The sequence below is a fragment of the Terrapene carolina genome, unplaced genomic scaffold (assembly GCF_002925995.2).
Source record: "Terrapene carolina triunguis isolate 2854851 unplaced genomic scaffold, T_m_triunguis-2.0 Scaffold629, whole genome shotgun sequence".
Taxonomy (NCBI): domain Eukaryota; kingdom Metazoa; phylum Chordata; order Testudines; family Emydidae; genus Terrapene; species Terrapene triunguis.
Window position 1 is genome coordinate 9,947,570 of NW_020664980.1, and position 13,663 is coordinate 9,961,232.

General features: G+C 40.0%; 1 protein-coding gene across 4 annotated transcripts in view; it reads right to left on the reverse strand.

Annotated features, from left to right (window-relative positions):
* TRPC7 (transient receptor potential cation channel subfamily C member 7) overlaps positions 1-13,663 on the reverse strand; it is a 119,577-nt gene that overhangs the window by 95,377 nt on the left and 10,537 nt on the right. The gene's annotated exons all lie outside the window — the stretch shown is intronic.

Below are 13,663 nucleotides of genomic sequence, written 5' to 3' on the forward strand. Positions count from 1 at the left end.
GTCTTTAAAATCTTTTATTTTACAAATATGAGAACCTTCATATTTCTGAGCATAGTTTTAGTTTAATTAACATTTAATTTTTTCTTTTCTGTGCCACAAGAATTCAAAGACAAGATAATTTGCAGGTGACATGCCCATAAGGTTTTAAGCCTTCTCTGTGGCATTGTTAGTGGCCCCATTAAAATTTAACTGAGTTTTGAAACGGCACTTTCACAGCATTCTCTACAAACCTGGCAATGAGAGTGAATTTTATACAAATATAACATGGCATGTGTAAATCTCAATGTTGAGTCTGATGTATTTGCACTTAATATGTACCCAATCAGACAATAAGCTGATTATAGATTCACAATACTGAATGCACAGTAAAAGTCATCATGAAAAGTAATTACTAGATATGAATAGAAGCCACTTTTTAACTTGTTGATTATTGCTGCATAAGCTAGACTCAGACTTGTTCCATTGGTTTAATGGATTGTTGGAAGCATCACAATGGATAGAGTGGAGAGTTAAGAACTAACAGTGAAAACGGAGTAGGGGGGTCAATAATTTGGCCATTTAATTTTTTTTTAAACTACTAATAACAGGCCTAGACTTAGCAACCAAAGCTTCAGGTTCCATAGAATGAAAGGTACAAATGCCAGCAGGGTCAGCTCAGCCTTTGATGTTTTTCAAGTAGATAACTTTTAATTTTGTGTCACTTACTGATGGGAGGCTTATAAACCTAAATTAGGGTCCCTCTGTGTTCTTTGTGCACACTGGCTTCTCCTCTGCACTGGGAAAACACGAGAGCAGCCCATTTTAAGTTCTGATCATGAACAGAGTTTCAGATAACAAAACCATTCCTAAAAAAAAAAAGCAAGTTAAGTTTTTCCCTCCTCACTCTAGCTTGCATTGGCCAGCATGGCTGTTCAGAAAGCTAAATGATTTCCCAGTGATGATGGGACCTAGGGATCCCTTGACACTTGGAGAGAACAGAGGATTTCCAATTTACCTGAGGCAAAAATATCCCCTCAGTGCATTGTTGTGCACTACGTTATCTGTCACCCTGACTCGCAGAACATGCTTTTAATGTATTTGTTTCATTGTGTTTATCTAATACCTACCATTGTTTACTGCATAAACTGTACGAATGTGTGCTGACACTCTACAACACAGTGTATAAATAATGCTACACTCTGATTCCATGTGGGTAGTGAAATATTCACATTTAGAAAAGAAATTGTATTTCTTGACAATAGTTTTTAAATTGGAAGATTTAAAATCCCAAGCTTGGCAAGGTACCTTCTCAGTATAGGATGGTACTTGTTTGTTAATTTATTTCACCTTCTTATAATTTCAGCTGGTTTTTAATCTCACCTCACAACTAAGCCACATGCTTTTGATTCTTAAGAGTAATTAAAATGTTTTTCCCTGCTCCTTGCCGATTTCCTCAAGCTCATTTGAATGTTTATGCCGAAACACCTGTTTCCAGCAGATAAAATATAGAGTCCCTGGCTGTCACATTAAACAGAACAGACTTCAGAGAGGTATTAGATACATTCTTTGGTATGTGAAGTGCAAGAAAATATATATATTCAGTGAAAGAGGGAGTCTTACACTCCTCATGTCTTGTCAACTGCTTCTCTTTACTAAATACAGACCAATGTCTTTCAAAAGAATATTCTGCTAATTCACCTGGTGAAAAAGGCCTAATGATTCACGAATGCCCCAGGCAAAAAGAAGCTCATCATCATGCAGAACAACACTGCCAACTCCACGACATTAGTTTCAAATATTTGCATTACTCCTAGTAAGAGTGCATTCTATTGAGAGATTCTATTTTAAAAGGAACAAACCCACTTTTCATTAGAGGATCCATTAATTCTACGTTAATGGGCCTTATTTGTGTAAAAATAATTCATTTTATATCCCACGTGCCTTACACAATGACAGGAACACAATGCAGCATTGTGGTTTACTGAGGTTTTGTGTATCAATCAACCCATCTGTTTTTTAAGATGCATCTCTGCATTGTTTGCAAGCTACAGAAGAATGTGCAGTAAATCTGTGAGGGAGAGGGGGAGAAGAGTCTGCTAAAAAAAAGATTAGATCCAAAATGTTTGCTCTGTGTGTATGTGCAGATACATGCTCCTACAACCCAATCATCCTGCATTTCACATCTGCTCTAGGGTCTCCCTCCATGACATTTCCCCTAGTGTGTTATCTGCCACGCTTTTTGCATAATTCTGTTCATGCCTTTTACCTAAAATGGAGTGGGTGGTTTAACTCCCATAAACTGTTTACCCTTTAGCAACTATTCTCCAAGGTTGCATGGTTCTTTTCTCCTTTGGGGCAATCTGCCTGAAACACCCACACAATGGGAGAATTTCCTAATATAAGAGTTAAGAAAGATTTTCTCTTTTAAAACAGAAAGAAAATGGATTTAAATCAAAAGAAGTTGTTTACTTAACACAACAAGGTTTATACTTCTCATAAACTGAACTAGATAAGGCATTCTCAGTTTGATCACAGAACAGAAATAAAAATCTTACATGTTTAATGCTACTTGGCCACTTTGAAATCTATGGATGAAGAATGCTATATAATAGCTAAGTATTAATTAATTATTATCATTAAAGATCAGGTCTTGGCTCTGACCTCTCAAAGTCCGAGCCCCACACTATATCCAGATAGAAATAAAGAGAGACCCTTCCTAAATTTAGCCTGATTTTCAAATCTTAGGCTAAGTCTTCACTATCAAAAAGGTGTGTTTTCACAGCAAGATAACTCTCTTGAATTAGCTATTTTACTGTAAAATCCCACAAGAGACGCACAGGTAGTTTCTACTTCTATGTAGCTAGTCGAAGTCAACCCAAGGTCAGAGTATGGTGTTGACCTTGACCAGCTGCACTGAGGTAAAAACTATCTGTGCCTTGTGTTTCCCGCAGGATTTTACGAGTTAGTGATCTCATTTTAAAAACTTTTTTGGCAGTGTACACATAGCCAAGGTGCTAGAATTCATTACCATATTAGGTAAGGTAACCATTACTCCCCCAAACCTTACTCTTTTGGCTTTAGAATGGCAATAATTGGTATAATGCTAGGTTTTCAGTTCTTGATTTTCACTGACATTCTGTTTTCTCAGGCATTTATTTATTTAAGTTTTAATAGTCTTCATCACTTCTGTGTGTGTAGTAATAAGAGGCTCAATATGACTGAACATTCCTATGATTTTTCCAGTTTGCACAAGCCTTGGAAGGGAAGAGGAAGAGATATTGGTCCTGTGAGAGGCTGACTTTTTCAGCACTAGAGTATCATACGACCAGTCACAACCAGTCCTTTCCATTTGCCACCCTTTCACCCTCCCACTCACCAACCAACCAAAAACGTGAACTTCGTTGGGCAAAAGCTGCAGAACTAACTAGGAAGTGGCGAACACATAAATATCCCCTTTCCTCAAAACCGTTCCCCTTGGCAGATTCCCACTTCTCTTTGGTCTTCTAGCTCTGGCTGTGAATCAGCCCAACTCTTACTAGGCTGGGTAGAGATTGAGGAAAGTGCAGATTCAGAAACCCATGCTCAGATATTTATTCATGACCCCCAACATTAGCAACACATTTCTCACAATATGACGTGGTTGACAACAATGTTGTCTGATAGAGATCCGGGAGTGAGAAAATGTTCCCAGTTGCCACTGCCTCACCCTGTAACCTTTGGAAAAGTCCTTCATATGTCTGTGCCTTGTTTTTGCCATATGTGAAACTGGGATAACACATCTTTGTAATGTGTTTTGAGACCACCAGATGAAGTAGGCTTTATGCCTATGGCTAGATGCTGTTACTCTTACTCCTGGGCATGTAAGTTACCACTTGAGTAGCACCATTAAAACCAATGGGCCTGTTCATGGAGTAAAGTACTACTCTACATAAGTAAAGGTAGCACCATTTGGCCCATACCAAGTATCTGAATAACAAACAGGAAATAGCGAATAACTGAAAATACTGGGTCCAATCTTGTCTCATTTACAACATTGTAAACCTGGAGTAACCACTGTCTCCAATAATAACAATTACACTTTGCCTTCAACAGAGTAATTTCAGATTTAAATAGATATAATGGAGGACAGAATTTGCCCAATATGGATGCTTAAAAGTATCTGTTTTACAACAGATGGTACCACATAATTTAGAAAAGAACTTCTATATTTTTATAATATTGGAAGAATTGTGCAGATCTAGCCCTAGTTATGTCTGGGTGCGGGTGGAGGGAACCATGGAAGAGAATCAACTAATAGAAAAGTAGAAATATATAAAATTGGGGAATCAGTGCATTACAGTTAATGTAGCATTACTTCTCATAGCATATAGACCAGACAAGATTTTCAGAAGAGCTCAGCTCCCATTTAGACCCCCAAATAAGTCCTGAGTCCTGCAATCACTTACACAAGTGCTTAACTTTTGAAAATCTCCCCCTTATATTAAGTCCTAAATAGCGGTTCAGCTCATTCAAAAAGCTGTCCTGCAATTGTGGGCACTGAGCACTAGACAATCTGGACCTGAGCACTTTTGACAATCTGGCCCTAACTGCTGAATAGGTAGAGACAGCTTATCATAATTTTTAATATATATATTTTCAAATATGAAAAAAAAAGATGAATTACATGTTTCTGCTCTGAAGTGAGTCTGACTCCTGAGGCTCTGAGAGTGGCGAAATGACACACTTGGCCATGATTTTGAGTCATTTCCATACTGCACTGGTGTAAAATTATCTCCAGCAAATTACATCCCAGGAAATTGCAAATTACATTCCAGAAACCAAGGTCTTAATTATTACAAAGAATTTAAAGTACCCAGGACCCATTTTTGTAGTAATGAAAAATGGATTGTATGCTGCCGACATTCATCCACAATCAAGGGCATAATCTGCCCAGATGCCAGGGGGATGGGTTCATTAGAATGATCTACAACAACAAACAGCATAATTATGAATACTGCGAATGATTTCCCATCTGCATCCACTTTTAGCTTGAATTTCAGACCCTCCAACTCACTGAGTTATTTTGTTTACATTCAGTAATACAATGTTAATTCCCTCCAGAAACTAGGGTAGATATACCTGTTTCCTTCTCCTCTCTGTCTGCTGAACTACTATTATTGTTCTGTCCAGAACAATAGTTCCGATTATACTCATTCTTAATTCCAGTAGACCTCCTTGCCACTCAGAATACAGGACCACAAGAAAGTAACTGGGATAGCATTATCAGTTTCTTACTGGTTTCAGAGTAGCAGCTGTGTTAGTCTGTATCCGCAAAAAAAACAGGAGTACTTGTGGCACCTTAGAGACTAACAAATTTATTAGAGCATAAGCTTTCGTGGGCTACAGCATCCAAAGAAGTGGGCTGTAGCCCACGAAAGCTTATGCTCTAATAAATTTGTTAGTCTCTAAGGTGCCACAAGTACCCCTGTTCTTTTTGCAGTTTCTTACTATTTCAAGTGACCCCCCCACTGCCAATGCTGGTATCAGTGGTCAACCAAGACTAGTGTTAATAATTAAAAATAAAGCACATCAATATTGCATTAAGCTGGCATTCTAGTAGCAACAACACCATTTCCTCTCTGTTTTCCTCAGCAATAATTTGATTCCCTCATTCTGAGAAATGACTTGGCCTTTGTCTGCCTACTTTATCCACTCTTGAGTATCTGTTTATTGCCAAGGAAACAGAGGGGCAATTATATTAGCACCTAATTGTATGCCACTAAAGTGCTTTAAAGAAAATTCATTGAGATGAATGTCTGTGGTAACCCAGGTCTGATAAGGGCTTGTTCAAACTTCTATGGCAAGGATAAACTTTGGCTTCTCCTGCCCAAGAAGGGAAGAAAACGATGCGTGTGTCCTTTCCCTGCTCCCAGCACAGTTACCCAGCAGAATGCAGAACTACCACCACCACCACCTTAACTGCACTAGTAAAAGGACCCACATTCCACTCATGGTAGTAATGGTACAATCACTAGCACAGACAGGGCTCATGCCATAGAAGCAAGTTAAAAAAGGCCTGAGTCCTGTCAATGCTCATGCCTGAGCACTTGTGTAGCTGGACTGTTGCTGGAATAAAAGTTATTCATTTTGCCTGGAGTGCTAGGCAGGGGGCCTGTAAACTGCCCAGCCGTGCAGTGCTCTGTAGCATCAAGAAAGCGTGGGCAAACTCCCAGCCTATCCCCATCCCTCAGACTCCTGCCAGCAACTGGCAGCAAGCTCTTCCTGAAGTGTCAGCAAGGGCAGCAGCTGAGCTCTTTCCATCTGCCCGGCACAGGCAGAACGGCTTGGGAACCTCTGCTAAGCCGCTACCGCTCTGCTTCCACCCTAGCATGGCTCCAATGGGGATCAACAGAAATTGCCCAATTCTCTTCCCCTTTTAGAGACACAAAGAAATTGGTCTCTGGCTGTGGTCTCGTACCGAGGAGAGGTTAAGGAGAGCAAGCCTCTGGGAAAAGGCCAATGGAAAAGAATAAATTATACCTGTGTCTGTCACAGACCACTGTAATTACACTCTAAATTAAGAACTGAATCCATACGTTTGGGTCTGAACAAAAGAGCCTGTATTCCTGATCAATTTACATGCGAATGGCAATAAATTTCCAATACATGGTTCCTTGCCATTAAATCTATTCTCCTCAAGCTCCTTGCATTAATCAAGATCTATCCCTTGTGGCGGTGTTTGAAGTCTAATTGAATTGATTCGTTTGCTGTGATATATGTGTGAAACAAAAACATGACAGGTTATTTGTAAGAAATTCAGTTACTTCCAGAGAGGCACCTATCAAGCTGTGGGCACCATCAGACTTGACCAATAAAGTACCCCACAAAAACCAAAACACCTAAATCAAACAAAAACATAGTCCAGTCCAGTCTCCTCCACCCCCCAAACGGCTCTTTAAAAGACTGAAGGCGAAATCCTGACTTCACAGAGATCAGCGGGTGATTTGTTATTAACTTCATTGGAGCCAGGATTTTACTCTGAATAGCTGAGTATTTTTTTCCCATTTCAAAGTTCATTTTAAAAACATGTTTGTCATCCACATTTTAGATACAGGGAAACCCAGGCACAGAGAATTAAAATGAATTGTCCACGGTGTCACAAAGAGCAGGAATAAAACCATGACCTATGTTTGAAACATTAGAATGAACTGCCTCTGTTAGAGGTTCTGGCAAACTTAGTGCCAAAAAACTTTGTGTAAAATATTCCCTACCCAAAGCTCTTACCTGAAAATGATGGTTCAGGGTTGGTAAGTTACGTTGCATAATAAAATTGTTGCCCTTTATGCCTTGACATTACGAAACTACTGTGCAAACATTCCCCCAAATAAGAGAAATTTAAAAAGACCCTTATTCAAACTCAGTGTTAACAAATCCGTACGGACTTTGAGGGATCACTATGGCAAGCTAGAGAGTAGTGAGTATGAAATGGAAAATCACTGGCCTCCCAGTGCAGAGAGGAAGAATACAGCGAGCACTGTGTGGTCATTAAACTGTTCATAACAGGGTTCAACCCTCACATTCAGAAAATAAACAGCAGAATTTTCTGACATAAAAGAAACATGTCCAAAGTTGTTGTTTTTCCCCCCTGATACTGTGCATTGCTCCCAAGCTGTATAATATGTGTATGTATGAGAGGGCCCTTCTGCACACAAACACATTTCCATCCTGCATGCCTCTTCAAAATCTATTACAATATTTCAAATAATTGGTTTTGTAACTTGTAATAAACAGGTGCTTGAAATATGAAGGTCTGAGTTTATCTTTTAAGGCGCTGATGGTGTGGCAGTGAATATAATGGCCCTCCAAGCAGATCAATTCCCAACCAATCAACTACAATCTTTTGCACTTAGTCTTATGCATGGGGGAAAAAATCCATAAAGTGCCATTGTCCTCCTTCAAACTCCTCCCACAGGCATACATTCTTTTATTTATTTTGGAGAGTAGGGGGTTAGAGTTAAAAAGTAATGAAACAATAGCTGTTGAATATTGCTTTAATGAATAGTTTTGTACCACTACTAAATTTGCCCACTTTTAATAAACTGAGCCAAATGAGCTACTGTTCTATATTCAGTGTGTCCTTTATTTATTAATGCAATCCCTACATTTTGGGGGAGGCATAGCCCCAAATTGTCTATGCCCATGCCTCCTTAAAACTCACCGTCATCTGACACCTACAAAGTGCTCACTAATGACTAAACAACTGGCCTGCCAAGGCTGCTGCTTGTTATGCTAATAATAATTATCTCACTGTTATTTTATGCTCACCCACTTGTTAGTTGTATCCACCTGTTGTCTGAGCACATATTTGGATTGTAAAGGGAATCAAACCATCTTTTGGTCATTTATGGTGCCAACCCAAAGGGGTCCTGATCTCTGATTGGAACTTTTATGCACTACCATGATGCAAATGCCGAATAATAATAAGTACCACAGATGAAATTCTGACTGTCTCACCATTGGGTATAAACAGAAAAACTGCCCAATGAGTTGTGAAGTTAATAAACATTCCATGACAAAAAGGCTGCTTCTACACCGAAAATACTGGCACCCAAAATTCTCCACTGATGGTAACATCTGTGGAAGTTGTAAGTGACAGGAGCAGAGCTGGTTAAAACTTTGGAATTTCCCACAGAACTGAAATTCCAATGTTTCAAACTTGGTCTTCATTCCAAATTAAAATAAAAACAAAATATTTCAAAATTTCCCATGAAATAACATTTTGGGGGAGGGGGAACCCTCATTTTGGGTCAATTGAAAACTTCTGGTTTGATAAAAATCAAAACATTTTGTTCTGACTGACCTTTTTATATAAATATAAATTTAAAAATGAGACACTTCAAAACAAAAACTCAAAATGTTCCATTTCAATATTTTTCTCTCATTTTTTCCCTAAACAAAATTTTGTAGAAATTGAAATGTTCCCACTGAAAGTTTTGATTTCAAGAAAACAGCATTTTCCAAGAGAAGAAAGTTCCATCATCAATTTTTTGATCTGTTCTAGTCACGAGTTTCTACCACAATGTCATTTAACCTTCCTCAGATCAGGACTAGATGATACAGTGGCAAATATGCATGATTCCCTTCTCCATAGTTCCCACTATTGCTACCAATGGTGCATCTGCACCTTTTGTGAATTACAATTTCTAGTTTTCCTAGTGCAGACATAGACTATAGGTAGCTGAGTTATGATGTTCCACTATCACACCTTGCATTTATGCCAGCCTCCCCAACACACCTGAACATGGGTCATTTTGGCTGGATAATAACGTTCCTGATATGCATGAGAGTGATGATACCTTCACGTTCTGACATATAAACACATTTTTCAACCCAGTTGCATGTTCCACAAGTTTGGCTTCACTTCTAAGACATCCTGAAGGGCTTGAAGGGAAACTTTTCTCAAGCAACTTTTTAAAAATATTTTACTTGTGAAATATGCCAGATTGATATGGGGGAAAGTGATTTAGCCACAGAACAGGCACTAAAAAGACAACATTAGTGCCCGAAATGCATAGCGTACTTCTGAATTTTCGGTGTTCTCTACAAATATTAATTAATGCATAGCTGCAATGATTTGAAGGCCAGAAAGGACTTACAGATCCTGGATGTGGAAAGCTTTCCATGTGAATAATCTTTTTCTGCTTTCACCTTCAGAAAATCTTTCACTGCTCAGCTAAGTTAGCCATCAGTGCAAGTGCAACACAACCGTCATTATCTGTGCACCAGTCTCTGTGAGAAAAATGGCGTCTGTGCAGCGTGTTCTTGGAAAGTCAAATCAAAGGCAAATTTCACCAGAACACTCAAAGGCATTTCTCCTCCATAAGGGCTGCTTCCAGGCCAATCTGTGATTTCCACCTCAAGTCATTTCAGTGCTAAAATCATTCCAAGAATCTTGGAAGGAGTTTTGTGAATAGGAGACATATTTTCCACTTTCCTTGGGCTCAGCTCTCCCGATATAACACCTCGGGTAGTCACTGACACTTGGGCTTGAGAGGCAGCACAACTGAGACTACATCTGTGCTTGGAGCTAGGAATGTGTTTCCTAGCTTGAGCAGACATAATCACACCAGCTCTCATTGCTCTAAAAAGAGAAGTGGTGCTGCAATACCATAGGAGCAGCAAGCAGCAGCGTGCGCTAGCTGCCCTGAGTACAAACTTGCCCATACCCCATGGGTGTGTTCTTGGGACAGCTACTCCATGTCACCGCTCTCCACTGCCCATTCTACTGTGGCTAGAACTAGCACATGTCTATCTAGAGCTGGCAATCACAACCCTAGCTCCAAGTGTAGATGTAGCCTATGGCTCAAAGCCTATGGCTCTAATCTGGCAGCATTTAAAACCCACTTTGCGCAGGTCTAAAGGATTACACAAGCTGCCAAGCAGTGAAGAAGCAATCTCTGTGTTTTAAAAAACAAATGAATAGGTTTGGGCAAAACACTAAAAAAAAACCAAGCAACAAACACACAAGCAAGCAAATGAAAAGCCCCCCACACTCTTGTGCAAAGGCCAAACTGGGAAAGCATCAGATCCCAAATAGAAGATTGAAATGCAAACTATTATTGTACCTTAATCACCAGTTCCTACTGTTCCCACCACAATACAAGACCTCTGTGCATATGCTATCATTACTGCTCTACGATTCTAATTACATTCTAACAATGCAGACAAAAAGTATGTGGTGCACAGGCTTTGTTCTTCATCGGGGATTCATCACTACATGGGAACCAGGTTTAAGAATGACAAGTAGTTTTGACTTTGGATTAGAGGAGCAGTATCTAGATAATTGCATGGCCATGTAGGAGGTTCTGTCGTGCACTAATGGTGGATTTATATGTTTTAGGGCCTCTTTGCCCCACAAGTGGGTGATTCTGCTGGTGGAGAATGGAGACTTAATGTCAAACAGACTAATTAGCATGTAGTACGCAGAGTAAAATGCCTAAAAAAGAGCAGCTTCTCCTCACTCCACAAAAGTGGTGTTATCAGGCACTAATTTTGGATAAAGCTCAGAATCCTGGTTTCTGAACTGGACACAAGAAGTAGGCGAGGGAAATGGAGACACTAGACATGAGTGGGTTAGATCTGAGAGAAATAAGGAGAGATGTGAGGGCTACAGCAGACACAGCCCCTTGAAAAAGCAAGATCAGGTTCTGTTCTCTCATGCTCTCTGTGCATTAATTCAGTTCAACATTAACCCTAGGGATGAAAAAATGCTAATTACTCTGTTGTACAGGAGCACAATACACATTTTAGACACTACTTATCTGACACTGCCTAAAACAATTAAACTGGTCTTTGAAAAGGTGCTTAATGTGTTAAAGAGTGTCTCATTAATAGCCTGCCATTTTTTACATATCTGATAAAGCACAGAAATATTGAGTTTGAATGTGAACATGGTGAATGGATTTTGGAACAAGACAGTCCAAAGCACACAATGAGGGACTCTATATAATAATTACATCGGCACATATATCCCAAAGTATTCACCGACTCTATTGGGCCAGATCCTCAAAGCTGGGATAAATAGATGTTGGAAAATTTACAGGACATTTACACTAGCTGACAATTTGGCCCATTATCCTCTGAGGTTTCAAGTGGTATCCATCAAATACTTGATTTGCCAAATATCTTTTGACCAGCTTCAGAGCTGGCTGAAGATCGTAAAACCGGTGTACAGTGAGTCAATTACTGAATGAAAACTTGTGAAATATGTTGCTGAACAGTACACAAAATATTCAGCACTTTTGTTGAACGAAAGGATCTCAAATACAATCCAACCTAGATTCATTGCCAACTCCAAATGAACATTTGCAGAAACCATTTCCTGCCATTGGCTCGGCTCTGTTTGGTAATAGATTGGACTCTACCATTGTGCAGTTACCGAGGGAAGGAGCAGAGTAAAAGCTTTAATCGTTTAGGGTCACAAGGAAGCAAGCTATAATAAGAAGCAGTGCTCCCTGGTGCTCAGCTCTGGGAGCAGCCAAGGGAAGGAATTAGTGAGCCAAGGTTTCCTCTCAGCTCAGTTTGCTTGGAAGGGTAAGAGTTTACTGCTGGCCAATACCATCAAGAAATTACTCCCTACACCTCTCACTGCTCTAGGCAGGGTATGTATGTAGGGGGCAAGGAAGAGACTGGGGGAGGGTAGAACCAAGACTATGCCCATACATTGCCCCTTCCAACCCAACTGTTTCAGGGAGGGAATAGGCAAATGCATATTACTTCAGCCTCCCCAGAGACCTAAGTTCTAGGTTGTCTGCATAGCCGTATAAGGGAGGGATGAGGGGTTTTCTTATTCCCTCTGACTCGCTTGTCTGCATACATAGTCCAGGTAACAATCTAGCCCTTAATATTTTATATTCAAAACTAATTAAGTTCTCTTTCTAAAACTGCTTTATGGTGTAATTAAAAAGTTCCCAGATGTACTGAGAATTGAATTCTATACTTACAGTTATTTTTCATGCTCTGGCCTGTTGAGAAAACAATGCTCAGCTTTTTTAGCCCTCTACCTGCCCCGTGAAATGCTCCTGAAGCGCACTGTGATTGAATTAAGTATCTCCAGGAATCGTACAAGTTCCGAATTTCTCTCAAGGGTTCTGTTCTCCATTTTTTGTGCCACAGGAGTGCAGAACAGACCCCTACATATTTATCTCCAGGTTATAAACACTCTTTGGTCAGATTATCTGTAAAGGGAAAATATCCACAAATCCAATCAAATTTTAATCCAGATTGGTGCTGCTTGCTTAACATGTACTGTTATAGAAAGCAACAGGAGCTTTCATTTTGAATACTGCTGCTGTTTCCTTGCTCCCATGGCTAGTTCACTTTTAATCTTGGTCTATGATTAGTCCATAAAACATAGTGGCAAACAGGAAGAGAATTTCACAGTAGGTCCCAACCCAATGGCTACTAAAGCCAGTGCGAGACTTTACATTCACTTTAATGGAAGTTGGATAAGACCCCACCTGTACGTGGGCTCAGATAGTCAAAGATGAGTAGGAGATTTAACCAGAAGTCAGTGAAGTTAGTAGCTAAATCCCCAAGTTGTCTTGGAAAATCTCAACCATAGATCCCACATGCAAAAATGCCAAGTCAGCAACTATTTCAGGCAGACACTTTTGAAACCTGGGACCAGTGTGAAGGTTGGCTTGACAAATTGCAACTGCTCTGCCCATGCGATAGGCTATGCTCAAGTAACTAAGGCGACGTCTGCACTATGAGGTAGGGGTGTGATTCCCATTTCATGTACACATACTCACACCAGCTCTCATCTGAGCTGGTATGGAATCCTCCTCCCTAAATCTACAGGCAGGGTGCAGAACTTCTATACAGGTGGAACATATCTGCAACTAGAGCCTGTAGCTGACTCATTAGCCCCGCCTCTTCCCCGAACTGCCTGCTCATCCACAATCCCATGGAGAGAGCCACCATCAAATGTCTCTCTCCACCATTCAAAGAGCTGCAGAGCACCCTTGGTTGACCTGTGTGCTTCCATGGCACTGACTGTAGTAGTTCTGCAATATGTTCCCTCCATGGCAACAGAGAGGCAGCAGATTTCAGCCTACAAATCCCCATGATTATCTTTACAAAGTGTAATTTCATTCAGCATGGTAGCAAGCAGATGAATGGGTTATAATGATACCATCTCCAA